Genomic DNA, 17804 nt, shown 5'->3' with positions numbered 1-17804 from the left:
TAAGATCAACCAGACATGCCACAGCCATCCGGAATCTCAGGTTGCCTGGGTTCCTTCAGAAGCAGAACTTGAGATAAGGACTAGTGAGCAGGGAGTTTATTTGTGTTTGTTCCTTGTTTCTGGGGAAAAAAAATGCAAAAGCTGAACTGAGTCACCTTGCGAGAAGTTGGTATTAGAGTTGTTGCCACACAGCAGGTGGAAGCAAATCTGGACTTACCCCAGCCAAGGAACTCTGGGAGACAACATGCAACATGCATCCCCAAGCCAGGGGTGAGGGAACTCGGGTATTTATCCACCATCCTGCCACCCATCACTGGCTGAGTGTTGCTGCCAAGGGCATTAACTACCAAGCAGTTTTGGCTTCCCACCCATGTGAGCTGATTGTGCTCTTTGTGCCAAGGAAAGCCTTCGGACAGACATGAACTGTGTAGCCAAAGGAAGGCAAGGAGCTGGTGTTTTTGAGCCTCTATATTGCAAGCACGAGGCATCTGTCTACCTACCTCACACAGGGACAGGCAACACAATTATAGTCAGGTTGGAAGTACACATTTATAAGCAATATGATCATGAACAGATTACTAAATCTTTCTAATGTCTGCAGCAAGGTGGGGATGGTTATAATGCCCACCACAGAGAAGGAAACATGGCTTGAAAGAGGTCATGCATGCAGAGCAAACAATGTCGTATCTAGAGCTAGTTGGCGTATGTGTAACCCATAATATCCTTAGCTCATTAAATCCTCATGCCGACCTGTGATGAAGCTGAATCTCCCAGTGGTTAAACAAGGTGCCTGGAGTCCTCCGAAGCATCAGAGAGCAAAACCAGAATTTGATCGAGGTCTGTGGAACAATAGCTCACCGGAGGGTGAGGGGAGTCCGTAAGGATCCGTGTCATGATGAAAATCAGCACGTGAACTCTCTCTGTGCCTTCTCCCCGCTCCAAGGAGCGCGTGGCTCGAAGAATGAGCTCCTTGCCCGTCTGCCTTAGAAGCGCCGATCCTGGAAGCGGTGAACTTTGTAGCTGCGCACGTTTCCAGATTTATAATATATCCATTTCCCCAAGTGCTTGTCATGGACATGTTGGCGATCGGAAGGTACTCTCTAAAGCTCAATATTTCTGTGATTAATGTTTCATTGAATAGTGGGCAATAGAAATACGATCCAGGCTCAAAAGAAATAATTCAAATAGCAAACATTGTCTGTTGCATAAAACCTCCATTTTAAAGGGTTTTTTATATTTTCTACTTTTTTTTAACTGACTTTGGAAGGAAGCTTCAACCTGAGGAGAAGGATCAAAAGTAAAATTGATGGCTTCAGGGTGAAATGTTCTCCTTCGGTAATTTAACTGTCCTGATAGAGATAATGATGTCCACCTGTCAAGGCAACGAGGGCAGGAGCGCTGCCGAGAAAGACAGCAGGAAACTTCACAGAGCCTGCGCAACTCCCAAAGCTTTGTTAAGGCGCTGGGAGGAAAAAGGCAATTGCCCTCCATCCTTTCCTCGCCCCAGCCTCTCCCTCTACAGCCAGGAAAGGGTCTGAAGGTCCCTGCAGCCTCCGGGAAGCTAATGAGAGCATGTGGTTCAGGCTCCGCACAGCCCCTTAATCATCCCAGCCTGTGGATCACTTATGCGTGCCCGTCACTGGGCAAGGGCATTACCTAAATTCACTGATAAACCTTCCCAATGACCCCATGTCATCAGGGCTGGTATCAACATCTCTATTTTATACATGAGAAAACCGAGGCCCCAACTCCTCACTGTAACTAACCCACAGTCACTTAACCAAGATGTGACAGACTTGGGCAGTCTGAGCCCCTAACCACTTCGTCACACTGCCCCACACATCCAACTGCCTGTAACTCTCAGCATGGTGCTGCTGAAATTTGAGTTTTCAGCTCATTTCAGAGTGAGGTGATCTAAAACCAGAGACAGACAATGACTTGTCCAAGGTCACGCAGCTGGTGCATGGCACAGCCGGACCATGAGCAAAAGTGGTTGGACCTTAGGCTACATCACTAGTGGAGGACCATTAGCTGGGTAATTTTCCTTAATGGTTTATTTTAGTTACTGAATCCAGCATTTTATGTTTTGTGCTATCGTCTCAATAAGGAGTAGTTAAAATATACTTGAAATTTGTGTTCTTTCTGTCTCTTTTTCTCCTGGAAAGAAAAGTGAGGCTGTGAAACTAAGTCACTTTGACAGAAATTGGTATTATAGTTGTTACCATATAGCAGGTATAAACAAATCTGTGTGTGTCTAAACTTACATAAAAGGATTACCAGTGATGTGTTTCATGTATAAAATGTTACATATCTGTAATTTAACACACACACACACACACACATCTTTCTGTATTGCTTAGAGTTACTTGCAATCATGGAACATGTTGATCCCCGACGCTGCTCCTCTTGAATGTAGAGCTGCCCACATAATAAGCAGGTTTGACCTTGTTGCAAAGGGAGGCCTGAATGGGGTTCAAAGCCCTGCCTTTGTGACTCTCAGTGTGGAGCCCCCCCTTGGAACCATTATCTGTCTTCCTGTTCCACAGCATCTTCATACTGTGGTCTGTCTACCCTGATAAGCCATCCCATGGACCTCTCCTTAAACGTCCAGGTCGGCTGGAGCTGCCTGCCTCTCTCTTGGAAAGGCCGCCAGGGTCCCCAAAGTAAATGCTACCTGCACCACAGAAGGCAAGTTTCACATCCAGCCATCCCAAACCCAGTGTGCAGAAATCTGACTATTTTTGTTTGATGTGGTGACAGAAAGAAAAAAATATTGAATTGCTTACATGGTGTTATGTATTCCTCAATTTATTTTGCAAAGTATCAAAGGTGGTGTAAGTAATATGTAGATCTAGACGCTCATATATCATCTCCATTCCAGAGAGCTTCATATTTCATTCAGTCTGAAATAGAACATGATCAGGTCATTATGTAAATAACAAAATATGATGTGTAATTTCTTTGAAGAATATCTGATAAGTTGTGATCATTTTAGTATTGATTAAGTTAATATAATAAACACTTACCTTACTATGCACACCATGTGTTAATGATCTGACTTAAAATATAAGCCAGGTTCCAGTGAACAGTCAGAGTTGGCATCGTGGGCATGAATTCACGCTGACCTCGACCTTGCTTCTTGACAGAGAAGAGACTGAGGACAGGTAACCTAGCCTCAGGGTCACTAATTTTTTCTAAAAAGTAAGTTCACTGCCTACCATTCTTACTTAAGGTAATTTCCTTTGAAATGCAAGCTTTTATCAAAATGACATTGTACCAAGTGATAAGTAAGTTAATCATATTCTCTAGTTGCATTTCAGGTCTACCCCTTAAAGAGATTATGCCCCTTTCTTTTTGTTAGGACTCATATTTCTAGTTTGAAACACCAAGGCAGAGTCACTGAGGTTTTCTTATTTTCCATGTGTGTGGGAAGAATGACTAATTTGAATGGTTGACCATCATCTTTCTCAAAGTCATCATCTTAATCAATGCTTGGTTTGTCTTAAAGCCACTAGCTGCATTCATTCCCTCTGACTCCCCTAATTTAGAGAAGTCTCACAATGGAAGTGACATATGATCATTGTTTTTTAGGTGGTCTGTCTGAGGATCAGAGAAGGAATGTGAATTAGCTAAGGTCACACAGCCAGTTCGTGGCAGAGCTGGGATTAGATCAAAGCCATCTGAGAACAGGACAACCATTCACTACACCACACTATTTTACCCTAACTCAGACATAGTCACATTTTATGAAAAGGGTAGCATCCCTTGTACTGCGTGTCAGGCCCAGTCTTTGACCGTGGGTCCATATTGTCCAGTGTGGCCATCCGCCTTGTCACCCCTTAAACATTTTCCACCATGAGTTCCTCCATCTCACCACTGCAAACACTGCTCAGATGCCCCAGTGCCATCCAGCTTCCACTATGCCTGTGTCTGGAAGGGTTGCCAAATTAGACTCCCCCTTAGAGGAGAGTTTATACTTGTGTCAGTGCCTTTTACCAGGGACCAGGGACGAGCTGAACCTGATATGATGGCTCAGAGAGGAGGAGTTAAAATAATTACAAGATGAAAAATAGGTCCTACTGAGCATCATCTTCAAATATTTAAAGAGAAGGCTCTGGTACATGTAAGTAATTAAAACTGTATCCACAGACTTTAACTAGGGCCCTTCAAGTGGCCAGTTCCTTTATACCCTAACTGAAGACCTTCCTGTTCATTACAGTTGGTCAAAAAATGGATGCCTGATCTCAGGAGGCAAAGAGTGGCCCAACCTAAGAAGTAGGAGCGGCAGTCAGCACCAGTCTGGGTTTATGTCTTAGCTCTGACCTTCAAACTATGAGGTCTGTAGCTCCACAAAATGGTAAGCATGGTAACAATGCAAACAATCAAGATCATGATAACAATGAGAAAAGTGACGATGAGGAAGACAAGAAGATGGTGACACAAAAAATGATTGCTTCTGTGAAAAATACTGAGTAAGAGATCCTTGCACTGGATGGGAAGTAGAGGAGACAGGTGGCTTCTGAGACTTCCCACGTCCACGAAGGTTCTCTGACTCTTTAGCGGCGGAATAAAAACCATGAAGCTTTAGAGTCAGATCAACAACTGGTTGGATTCACTCGGTATGGACTACATGATCTTGGTCAAATTATTTATGTTCTTTGTGTCTTTTTTTTTTTTAACCCTGGAATATGGTGATAAAATATCCATCATGCAGAGTGGTGGACAGAATTAATATTTTTTAATTTTATAAAGTACCTTGTCACAACTCCAGGCATATCAGAGTCATGCAATGACTGTTAACCAATCTTTGATGAAAAATGAAAGGAAATAGGGGTGATGACCTAGACTACTGATGGCTAAAGAGACAAAAGTGACTGGCCTGATGTTTTTCAAGAACTGTTGAGGACCATGTTCTGTAGCTATGCCTTGTATCTTTAGAAAACCAAATAATAGGGACTATGTTGTCCTGGTAAGATGCCAGGTAGACTTAGATCTGGAAATCCACCCTCTTCAATAAGCCGAGACTTCAACCTGCTATCAACACACTCCTAACTGATCACTTGACATGGGCTAAGCTCTGTTGTGCTGGAAGGATACGTAAGTGCACATGGCCAAGCCCTGGGCCTGGGGTGGAGGAGAAGGCATGTGTGCAGTGACACAGTGGGGTGCATAAAGAGTGGAAGTGGAGATGAACACAGAACGCAAGGATGGTGCGGTGCACAGCCTGCTGAATTCTGCCTGGGACAGAGCAGCAAGGGGAGGGGCACTTCCTGGAGGACACGATACAGATTTAAGAGAGCTGGGAGGAGGGTGTGAGTTCATAGCATAAGAGTAACAGTTTTAAAAACTGTGGGGTCCTCAAATATTCAATAAACATTTATGGAAAGCCTTCTATGGGGCAGGCCTTTCGGCAAATTTTGGGGATACAGTGAGAGCAAGACAGACACAGATTCTGCTCTCCGCTATTGCTAGTGGAGGGAACAGAAAACTGAAATGCAGATAGGGAGGTAAGGGGATGGATGGATATATACAGGAAGAAAAGGAAGGCCCCTTTATTAATGTAAAATAGAAGGAAACAAAGACCAAAAAACCGGATGATGACAGAGAGAGGAGGGTGGAGGTGGGACCACCGAAGGCCACCTGGAAGGCCTCTGTGTCTACACCTGTCCTGGAGGAAACTGTAGCCTATGACCCTCCTTTTGTTCTCCTAGTCCGGGGTGCACTGGTGGGACCCCCATAACATGGGGTGCTTCACAAGGTCCCACTCTGCACTGTTTTTCCCATCATTTTGAGTTTCCTGCTTCCAACATATAACCTCCCCTTAATAATATGTAATGAATAATTGAATGCATGGATGGAAGGAAGAAAGAATGCAATTATGAGAATGATACATTAGTACTTTTTACATAAGGAAACTCAACAAGACCACAGAGCAAGTAGTTGGCAGAGACAGCATCAACTAACAATTCAGCATTCATTCATTCCATCATCCAACAGGCTTTGTTAACAGGTGGACCATGCATGGGCCACTCTTCCCCAGCCTGCGATGGAAAAAAGACAAAGCCCATCACTGTCTTTAAGTCACTAATCACATGGAGAAATGAATGGACTGTCAAATTCCAGAGCTCAAATTTCAGTTATATCCCTGCGGCATAATAAAGTTATAAGAAGAAAGGTGTTGGTGTAACATAAGAATGTTCTCAACATTCCTGTATCAGCAGATGCTTGTTCTGGGATGAGTAAGTTCCTGTTCTCTGAACTTGCGAGGCTGCACAATTCCCAGTCAGGAGCAAGGGGAGGGAACCCAAGCTAAAGATAGCATGTTAGATGGGCAATCAAAGGCGGTCCCTCCCTCCCCCAGGACCCAAGGGTGCAGCAGCAGATCTGCAGACCTGTGCCCCGTGTGGCGCCTGGCACCAGTGGTCAGCAAGTGTTGCGAGCATGCCCACAAGCAGCTGTAGCTGCAGCTCCGCAATAGGCACCCATCCCCTGAAAGAGCAGTCAACGTACCATCTGAGGCTGGCAGGAGATTTCCATCCGCACTGTTGCTCACTCCCACTTTGTTCCCTTGAGCAGGAAGATGGTGGCGCTTCAGTGGGGCTCTAGGTGGAGCTTCTCAGAGGCCATGACGACAGCTTCTAAGGAAGTCATGTTTGAGAAAGGAACAAAAGTTAGAAAAGCAGGGGACAAAGGCCTCTCCCATTCCTCCGGCTCCACAGCAGTAAGAACACTCCTGAGCAGAATGTCTGACTTACTGTCACTCTGAAAGTTGACCCGCTGGCAGTAGATCAGAAGAACCGGGGTCACACCCAGCATGTGAGGAGGCCCTCCTGAGGGTCCACCCTGGGCCGGTGCTTCATTAATGCGCATCAGTCCACCAAACTGGAAGGTTTATCACCGTTTCATAGAAGGAGCCATAGGTTCAGAGAAGTGGGATCCCATGTCCACAGTCAGGGCCAGAGACATGGGCCTTAACATCTTCCCACTGTGGTGGTAGAAGTCAAGTGAGAGGCAATTTCAACTGACAGGTTAGAAAAATCACGGGTCCTGTCTTCTGCAACTGAAGTGGGTTAAACCTTGCAGTCGATGTGAACTGCATTAGAATTTACAGGTCTGCGTGTTTGATTCTCCCAACAGACTTAGTTCTTCTGTGGTAAGGAAAATACTTCACTCACATTTATAACTCAGAACCTAGTGGCAGCCTGGAACATGGCTGATTGTCCTGAGTAGGCAAACAGCACATGAGATGGTGATCGCCAGAATGACCAGCAGGGTCTCTAACTTCTAAACCATGTCCCCTTGCCTAGGCCAGACCAGTGCCTGTAAGGCAGCCATGTCCAAGGTCACCAGGCTATTAAGCAAAGATAACATTCACATTTTCTCCGTTCCACTTCGCCATGCCACCGCCTGCCATAGCATACTACATACAGACTGGTGCAGTAGTCAAAGCCATTCAATGTGCACTGATTGTGCACTTACTGTATACCACTGGCAGTGGACTAGACTGGAGAAAAGATTTCTTTATAGACAAGTAGGGGACCATTATCTTAGCATGGAAAGAGTAAGGTGACAGTTTCAACCAAGATGCTGTATCAGGGTGAATTCTAGATGCAAAATGCCAGACAGACCTAAAGACATTGGAGAAGGCGATCATGTCAACAAGGCCCCGAGACAGGATGGAACCCCCATCACAAGCCTGAATGACCCTTTGAGGGTGTGGGGACCCTGTGAGGACTCTGTGCTAGGGCTAATGCCCCAAGAGATGTTTCTAGGAGCTCTCAAGAGACACACACATCCTAGTCTGGGCCCTGGGCATAGTAAGGGTCAGTTTAGAAACAGGAGGAATACACTATGGGCACAATACAGAAACACTTAGTTGGCTGGGGGAGGAGGAGATCTGTTGTAGAGGGAGACATGGAGGGCCCACTGTTGGGGGACACTGGGAGAGCCTCAGAGAGAGGTGCTCCATAGCTGGATTCTGACGAAGAAACAGATGTTTGCAAGGCAGAGATGGGGATGGGGCTTCCAATAGGGGTCATTTTGAACTAAGACAAGGAGATTTGTTCTGGGAAAACAAGTATCATCTCAGCAAAGCTTGCTGAGTGCCCACTGGGCATGAAGCGTGTGAGGCTAGGGGAGAAGAGGGCTGAAGTGCCGACCTGTCCTACCCTCCCCACCTCCCAGCTCTCTGGACAAGTGAGGCCCCGCTCACAAGATGGATCAAGACACAAGACAGGTCAACCCTGGAGGGGGAGCACATCGGACCCCGAAGGTTCCTGTGGGGAATCAGTGGGAGCTGGAGAACGTTCCAGAGGAAGACGTGTCACAAGCACCCCATTCCCTGGCTGAAAACACAGGCAAATCCACAAAAAGGAGTAAAGTAACTTCTGAGAAGGGGTGCCAGGCATCAATGTTTGGCATGCTGTTTCCTGCTTTCCCGGAGTGGCCCCAGACCTGGACAATTCCTCGTCTTCCCTCTGAGGCCACCAGCAGATGAAGCCTCTGGGGATCTCGGCGCCATCAGGCTCAGTGAGCTGAGCTGTGCTTCTGTGTCCTGGGGTTTGGCTTCCTGCAGCCCCAGCTCTTCTGGAGAAGCTCACTTGACAAGCTGTCGTTAGCATCCACGTGGAATTAAGGGAGCTTGGGAAAGAACAACATATACTTAGGGTATTTCGTTTGGGGATTATCAGGTTTCAATCAAATGCTCTGTCCTCACCTGTTATTGATTTTCCTCTGTTTGAAGATGGAGATTTAAACCCCGTGACAGGAGCAGTCCGGGAACCGTCCTCTGCTCTCCGAGGCTGGGTGGCATGGGAGTGGCCAGATGACAGCCACAGCTGGGGAGAAGAGAGGGGGCTGCTTGCCGCCAAATGCCTTGGGTCTGTGCCTCCCCTTCCTCACTCCCTCTGGGCCATCTTAGCATCCAAACCTGTGTCTCCCACCTGGCCGCCTCTCCCTGAGCTCTGGCCCTGAGGCTTACTCTCTTCTCTTCTGGAAGCTCCCCAGCTCCTCACGCCCAGCAGTCCCAAACTGGACACTCTCCCCTCCTACAGCTCCTGTCCCCTGTGGTTTGCGTCTCTGCACATAGCACCCTCCCCCTGGAGGCTCAAGAAACAAGGTCGAGCTGCCTCTCTGGGTCCTGCCGAGCATCGTCATTCTGCCCCTTTCTGCCTCAGGACGATTTCTACTCACCCTCAGGGTCACCCGCCCCTACAGGAGCCAATCCCCATCCTTCAGCAGAGCTCTGGACGGCCTTCCCGATCTCAACAGAGCCTTTCTGGGTCCTTGTGTCTTTGCATCTCCCAGCTTAGGCTGCACACCATGTGGCGTCATACTTCCCACTTCCTTGATCTGTTCCTGTCCTGAGGACTCATGTCAGCTCCTCTGAAGGTCTTTGCTGATCCCCCCAGGCTGGACTGGGTATCATTTCCTCAGCATTCCAGCTCCCTGGCCCAGCACTCCAACGCTGGTACCTGTCCAATCCTTCCTAGGCGTCGGCTGTGTTTCTGTACTGCCCATGGGACAGTGGGCTCCTGGGGTACCACCTCTCTCTACTCCCACTCCAGTTTCAGTTTATGCAGCAGTCAGTGCTCACAAAGCGTGTGTCCAACAAATGTACAATTAATCCCCTTTCTCTGGGGAATAGAGTTGCACTCATAGCTCAAGAATTGCTCCTTATGGAGTCTCAGAACCGGAGGGAAACCTCTCCCACCCACTTCACAGATGTGTAAACTGAGGCCCAGGGAGGGAAAAGCCCCTGTGCCATGCTCGTCCTGGGCTGGGATCCTGACCCTGGTCCAGGACACCTCTGCTAGCAGCCAACGCTCCCCCTCTCTGTCTCCTCTCTTCTGGTGCTGACCCCTGGGCCGCTTTGAAGCAGCAGTCATGACAAGCCAACTCCTCTGAATGCACTGCTATTATATTAAGACCCAACCTCAGAAAGAGTCAGGCATCAGAGTCATCAGGCTTGAAGCTGCAGTCACAGGATGTATCGCAGCTTCTCTGGGTTTGCTGTCAGTGATGTTTCCAGGCCCAGTCACAAATCAGAGTCTGGCTAAAGTCTGAACTTCAATTCCTGCATGTTCTTTTCAAATTCCAACTGTTAGGTGTGCAGACCCATCCTTGACCCACCTGCTAGGCTCTGGGATCCAGTAAGGCAGCCCTGGGGGTCTCATTCATCTGCCTGTCACCACCCAGTCCACCTCCAGTCAAAAGCCAGGTAAACAGTAGGTGCTCAGGGAAGAGTGGTTGAAAGAATTCCATGCTCCTCACTCAGAGCAGGTCATTCCTTGTCACCCCAGACAGATCGGACCTCACGCAGATGGGACACTTAGCCTGGCACGGAGTTGAGACTTTCTACGAGGAGGAATGAGACCACACCCTTCAATCCCATGGGTGCATTTCTCTCCACTTAAAAAAATACCTGGCAGGCAGGAAAAGAACACACTGAAGCTAATATCAGCGTCATCCAAGGTGGTGACAGAACCAGAGGCCAAGGGTGGTAGCCCAAGACCCACCGGGGTCACACTTCAGGCAAGTTATTTCTCTTTTATTCTTTTTTATTCCCTTTTGTCATGGCTGCACTGTTGGCTTGTGCTGTCCAAAGAGAAAACAATTAATTGGTTTATTTAGCCAACTATAGACGTATTCAGTATTATTCTTCATCACGTGAATTAAATTAAATAGTTTATTTACCCCCATGTAATTAATTCAGTTCATTTAATTTAATTTCATACTTATAACATGGGGAACAAACTAACTAGATTTCTCCCTTTGGGATGGAAATAGGCAAATATTTTGGTTCTGAATTAACAAGCAGTGAAGCTGATATTTATAATAAATCATCCATTGTGAGCCACGCTGATAATTATTCCATGAATGGTCTAAAACAGATATGGGCATGGAGTCGACATATGGTTGGCTATTCCTTCGGTTTAGCTCTTTGTGTTAATGGACAATCTCAACAGAAAACTCAGAGATGCCTCCAGAGTAAACTGCAGTGTTTCACAAGAAGGAATTGAGCACCTACTATGTGCCTGGCCTGTAAAACAGCTCTGCACACATTAACCTTTACACCAACACCTGCCTAAAACGTGTCTGTGCCTGCCATCTCCCACAAGGAGACACCCAAGCCCCTTAGCAAGGCTTCTGGGACTCCATAATCTGGCCCCACTCACTTCCCACCCTCAATTGCTGACCCTTGTTCCCTGTACTGTGCTTGTACCCCAAATTCGGTATAACATAGCAACGCTAAATTATCTGCTGTGCTGGGCCATGATTTAGAGCTACACTTCCTCTGTCCTTGCCCTGGAGAGGCTCAAAATCCATCATTAGAAATTCAGTTTAGTTTCTACCCAGGTCTAAGCAGCCTACCCTCAATCGGCACCTGCAGAGTTGACATCATGTTCTTGGTTCCTTAAGCCTGGCAAGCCCCACAGCCTAATGCAAGGGGCTCTCTGACCCACTGCAGAGTGAGGCCTCTGCCATCCCTGGCCAGTTCCAGATGAGAAGGGCCTCCTCTCTCATCTGGAACTCCCACACCCATAAAAGGGGTCGACAATAATACCTTCATCGTATACTTGTCTGTTTTGTGGTGTAAACGACATTACAGTGTGTAAAGGGTTAAATGACAATGTTTGTAATGGCAAACCTCTAATAGATATTAATTATCATTGTGTCTTTATATATCACACTTTTTCCTAGACTGGGAGTTGGTGGAGACCCAAAACCATGTCTTATTATATCTTGAGATTCCCATTTAATAGCACAGTGCTCTGCATAGATTTTTTTCTTCAATAAACGCATATTTCATGATTTAAAAAGATTGTTAGAGGATTTCAGGTGGCAATTAGGATGCATCTGGGCAAAGGAAAAGGAGAGAGGAAAAGAGACATGAGCTTTGTTATTTGAGGGGGCACCAAAACCTGCAAAGGAATCTTCCTGCTCATCCACAGATTTTGGAACATCCTATGAAGACAAGGCTGCTTATTAGCAAACGGGCTGAGGTTAGGAACACGCAGAGCCTGCAGCCTGCCACTTACATCAGCTGGGAAGCTTTTGAACAGAAATTCCCACAGAAAAAAAAAACATGCAGCTCTTTAATCCTTCTTCACCTAATAAAGATAAGCTCCTAAGCAGTCCTTTTGGGAAAAAAAAAATGCAGAATCCTGAAAAAGAATATAGGAGATGTTTTCTTTGAATGAGGGACCAAATCCAGAAAGAAAAGAAATTCAAAGACAGGCAGCCTCGTTTGAATCTCCGCTCTGTCTGCTGAAAGGGTGTCCTCTGGGGCCAGTCACCACCCACCACCATCAGGTCCACCCCGGGGTGCGAGCATCAGGGAAGCTGATGTCGGAAAAAGGTCTGGGAGAGAGTAGAAGTGGAAGGGGTCTCCGGAGGTGTCATTCCGGAGCTGGGGCCCTGCACACACAGCCCTGGGATACTGACTCCCCAAGCCTTGCACTTAGAGCCGCATATCAATTAGTCACAGGCCTTAAAGCTGAATGCAATTAATTCTATAATATGCTGCATTCCAGTAAAATCACATCATGAAATTGGGGCATGCTGAAGGATTTCTGACAAAGGGAAGGCAGAGCTGAGTCAACTCTCCTCATGTGTCCTTCATGTCAGGGGCTGGTCCAGGACTTCTGAGCCAGGTGAGGGCCTGGGATATTGGGCCACATGCTCTGCAAAGGGGAAACACATAGGACCCCTGCATCACAGCCCCCATTCCAGGAGGGTGCGCAGGGTGAAGGAGAGGAAAGAGGAAGGGACGGAGGGAGGGAAGGAGGGGAGAGGGCAAGACAAACAAGTGCCCTCGGAGTTGTCCTTTTCCTCGAAGTTCCATCCAAACACTTTTGCCTACATCTTATCTGCAAAGATTTGGGGAAATATGATTTTTAAAATTTTTATTGCAGCAAAAGATGTATAACATAAAATTTACCATCTTAATCATTTTTAAGAGTACAATTCAGTGACATTAAGTATGTTCACTTCGTGTGCAACCATCACATCATCCATTGCCAGAACTTTATCATCATCCCAAACAAAGAACCCTGTGCCCATTAAACAATAAGTCCCCATTCCCTCCACCCCCAGCCCCTGGCAACGACTCACCCACTTCCTGTCTCTGTGAATCTGCCTGTTCTTGGTACCCCAGGTAAGTGGACTCATACCTGCACTCTCGCCTCTGGCTTATTTCACTCAGTGTAACGTCCTTAAGCTCCATCCATATTATATCTTGTATCAGAATTTCATTTTTTTAAGGCTGAATAATATTCCCTTCTATAGAAGCACCCTATTTTGTTTATCTATTATCTGTTGGTGGACATTTGGGTTGTTTCCACAGTCTGGCAATTGTGAATAATACTACCGCTGTGGGTGTATACATGTGTTCAGGTCCCCGCTTTCAGTTCTTTTGGGTGTATACCCAGTAGAATTGCTGGACTGTATGGCAATTTTATGTTTAATTTTTTGAGGAACCACCATTCTGCTTTCCACATTAGCTGCACCACTTTATGTTCCCACCAACAGTGCACAAAGGGTCCGATTTCCCTGTTTCTCACTAACACTTACTTTCTGTTTTGGGGATGGAATATCCTTTCAAAGTTAAGTGCATTGCTCTCCTTCCAATAATGTAGGGGTTCTTCTAGTAAAGAAGGGATGGGGTATAGATTTTGGAAAGAAATTCGTCCCTGAGTACCTGATAATATAACTCTCCAAATATACAAAACAAAACTTGATTGAACTATCAGAAAAAAAGGACAAATCCCAACTCAAATGAGTGTCCCTAACACACCTGGGTCAAAAGATGACAGAAGAGACGTTAACGCAAGTAAAAGATATGCTAGGGTTGAATGTCTCTGTCGAAACTGATACACAGCATGCACACGTGTATATGGGTAATATAACTGGAAGTCATAAAATCTGCATGTCCAACACTCAACAGACAGGAAATTGTATCTTTTTGGGTATGCATGGAAGTTTACAAAAACGTGATCATGTACTAAGTCAAAGCCTCCCCCCTCCTGCCAAAATAGGTGTCATACAAGCCATGTTCACAGTACACTAAGACATTGACAATAAGGAGAGAAGCCAGAAGCCAGGAAACTGCACTTCAGGATGAGGGAGTGCCGCCGGCAGGCACCGGACGCAGACGTCAGAGTTGGCGCTGCGGGGGCAGCCTGCACCCCGGTCCCCACATCATGCCTTTCCACTGACGCTCCATTCCCTCACCACCTCTGGGTTTGTATTTGAGATTTGTTCCATTTTCATAAGCCACCAAGACTCGCATCTAAAAATTCCAGCTGGGACAATCTTTATCCTGGGAGTTAAACAGTGGGATCTCAAAGGACCTTTGTTTGTGCCCATGACTTGAGGCAAAGGAGCTCTGATCACCAAGTAGCATCTTTTTCTTTGTCCCTTTCTTCCCTTTGATACCAATATGGGCAAAGCGGCTTTCTTTAGCGGAGGGTTTTGCCTGGATGTCTCTATCCATCCATTTTCAATTCGAAGAATCATTTGTTTAGCTATGTCTTTTGTAAACAGCATTTTGTCATGTTAGTAGATTCGTTTTAGGTAAATCTGACTTGGTTTATATTGGAATGACTCAAATTTGGGGCCAATTTCTATCTTCTTATTTAATGTTTTCTACTTACTGTGGTTCCTACTTGTTTCTTATTTCCTCCCCCTCCCCCCCTTTGCTTCTTCTGTTAGGTGATGGAGGTTTTCTCTGATGCATTTTTTTACTTCCATGGATTTGAGAATTATACATTCGCTCTGTTCTTTAACGTCTCTCAAAAACCTTAACATTCATATTTAAATTCATTTTCTACAAGACATGAACATCACCAATACCTCCATTCTCCGTGACAATCTGCAGAAGGTATATGCTTCCTTCCAAAGCCCTCTACTCCGTGACACTGTGGTCATAAATTTAGTGCCAGCTTGTTTTTACACATTCTCAGATTTTAAATAATAATTATTGCACCATAATTTATTTGCATTTCTCAAAATAATTGTTGATAGTATTTATTTCAGTGCCTTATACCAATTCCTTTTTCCTATGTTCATATTTCTTCTTCCTAAAACCTCTTTTTGGGTCAACAAACTTTCTGTAAAGGGCCAGATAGTAAATAGTTCAGGCTTTGCAGGTCACATAACCTCTGTCACAACTACTCAACTCTGCCCTTGTGGCTTGAAATCAGTCACAGCCACCATGGAAACAAATAGACATGGTTGTGTTCCAATAAAACTTTATTGATGGGCACTGTGAAAACTTGAATCTCATATAATTTTCATGCATCACAACTATTATTCTTCTTTTGACTTATTTTCAGCCATTTAAAAAAATAGGAAATCTACTTTTAGCCCTCAGACCATGAAAAACCTGGTGGTCGAGCTGGATTTGATCCAGGGGCCATGGTTATATTGACCAGCACGCTGAGGCATCTTGCTCTCACAGGGACAGTCTGTGGTCAGCTTCCTGGTTTGTAGATGTCTTTAAATTTCTTTATTTTGCATTATCTTCCCTCCTGAAAACTTTTGAGACGGGTAAAGAACCCACGTCAAAAAGCTATTTTCTTTTTCACTGTATTACTTGATTATTCGTCTAGTATCTGATATTGATGATGGGAAATCTGATGGCTATGTGACTTTTATTCTTGAAGGAAATCCTCTTCTTTAAAATTTCCTCAGCTACACTATAAGATTGTCTTTTTCACCTATTAATGTTTCGACATTTTTCTAGAGGACACCAGCCAGTTATTGGGATGTCTGTACGGCTCATCGTCAGAGGTTTCTCATACCTGTGTCACGCCCTGTCCTGCCCATTCTCTTCTCATAGAATGAGTGTATGTTAGGACACTTTCTCTTATCTTTTCTAGCTTGTTCTCTCTTGGCACCGCAGAGAGCCTGGGTGTGGTCGAGGACTGTACTTCCACTGCCAATCTGCAGTGAGGGCTGGGAATCTGCTACCAACCCCTTTCTAGAGTCTACACTGCTCTATGTCTGTCTACCCAGAGGTGAGGCTTGGAGGTTTCCCCTGTTAAGGACATCTGATAAGAAACACTTTTTTTTCCAAAAAAATCTCTTTCCCTCCACAGACTTCTTTCCTCTTCTCTTAGTTGCTTCCCTGCCTTTATTTTTTTCAGGATATTAATAATTTTTTAAATTTCTTTTCAGATTCCTTTGTGATCTTCTCTTTTCTTCAGATCAGTCTCCTTCCACTGCCTGTGCTTTTGTTTGTCCTCATGGGCTTCGTCTTCTTTCAGTCTTTTGTGATTCTTGGTTGTGAGGTCAGCACCATGCTGGTGGACTTCCTTTCTGCATCCTCGGAACCCCCAGGGTGCACTGCCATGGCTCCCAATACCAGGTCAAAGCATGTCTCACTTTGGACCCTGCCCCACATGTTGGACTGATCTCGGAACAGTCCCTAGCATTTGGCGACCCCAGGTCCTGCCATGGCAGAAAGCATTGCTCAAGTCTCTAGAATAGGGCTTAAGCCACAGCCCTGGTTAGACAGACACAGAGCAGTGCAGACTCTAGAAAGGGCTTGGTATCAGATTTCCAGCCCTCGCTGCAGAATGGCTGTGGAAATACCTTGACCACACCCAGGCTCCCAGATGTGGCCCCAGCCATTGGAAGACTCAAAGTCCTCATGCGTGGGGCTGCTTCCCAGCACCCTTTGAAACACAGGGATTCAGACCCTGCTACGCACCACAGTGCTCTTTGCTCAGGCAACAGTTCCATTTCTGGTATCTGGAGATTCCCCTTCTTGTTTCAGGGCACTACTATGTGTTTGATACACTGTACTCATTCCCCCCCTTCCCCTCCATGTGATCAGGGAAGCAGGGGAAGGTATTAGCGTTTATTCTGTGCACCCTCGTGAACTGAAATGCTCATTGCTGGGTGAGAACAGAGCAGTAACCATTTCTACCTCTCAGAATCATTAAGGCAAATGCTCTAGAAACCATACAGTGTCTAAAATACAGAAAATAGTCATGATTCTTTTTTTTTTACATTGTAGCAAAACTCCACAAATTTAGTATCAATGAGAGAAATTAAGATTAATGGTGGGATCATTGATTTCTGTGGAAACCAGGGCAATACTAGAGGTTGTAGGGTGAGATTCCTTGGGAAGAACAGCAAATTCCAGCATCTCCGGGAGATTCTAAAGACATCTCCATGTATTACAGGCAGTGAGAAGCCCCTCTGTAAAGACCCTGACCTAACTTCATTTAATCTCATATTTCCAAAAACGCATTGATTGTAAAAGCTCTGTTAATACAGTGGCTAAGGTGGACAAGAATGAGCAAAACCCAGCACTCTTCAAGGAGTCCTGGTTTTGTGAAAAGACTGAATTACAAAAGTCTCCTAAATGAGGCTTCACTAATATTAGCTACAAAATAAGAAACTTCACAAAACAGTATCGAACCCTCATAAGAAGTGACACCCTGAAATAGTTGTAATCCAAAATAGGCTTACCTTGCTTAATAATGGATCACAAATAAGACCTTGCCTGACACCTCAGAATTCCCTGAAGGACCAATACTGGAAGGCCTCCTAGGGGAGGGCTCAGTGAGACTGATCCAGTAGAATGGATGCAAGTCTGATTATGAATTTCAACCTCCTTTCGCCCCAGTGTTACCTTCTGTAAAATGGAACGATACCAAACACAGTGGCATGTTAGAAACATCCACCACACAGAGACCTCTGAATAAGTACACGTCCTCTTCTGCTCTAGCCACAGCACCCTCCCCAGTGGCGAAGAGGATATTCGGTGAGAGCCACATGCATCATCTTAC

Source organism: Manis javanica, chromosome 8, assembly GCF_040802235.1.
Source record: "Manis javanica isolate MJ-LG chromosome 8, MJ_LKY, whole genome shotgun sequence".
In the NCBI taxonomy this organism is placed as follows: domain Eukaryota; kingdom Metazoa; phylum Chordata; class Mammalia; order Pholidota; family Manidae; genus Manis; species Manis javanica.
This window is presented reverse-complemented; position numbering follows the sequence as displayed.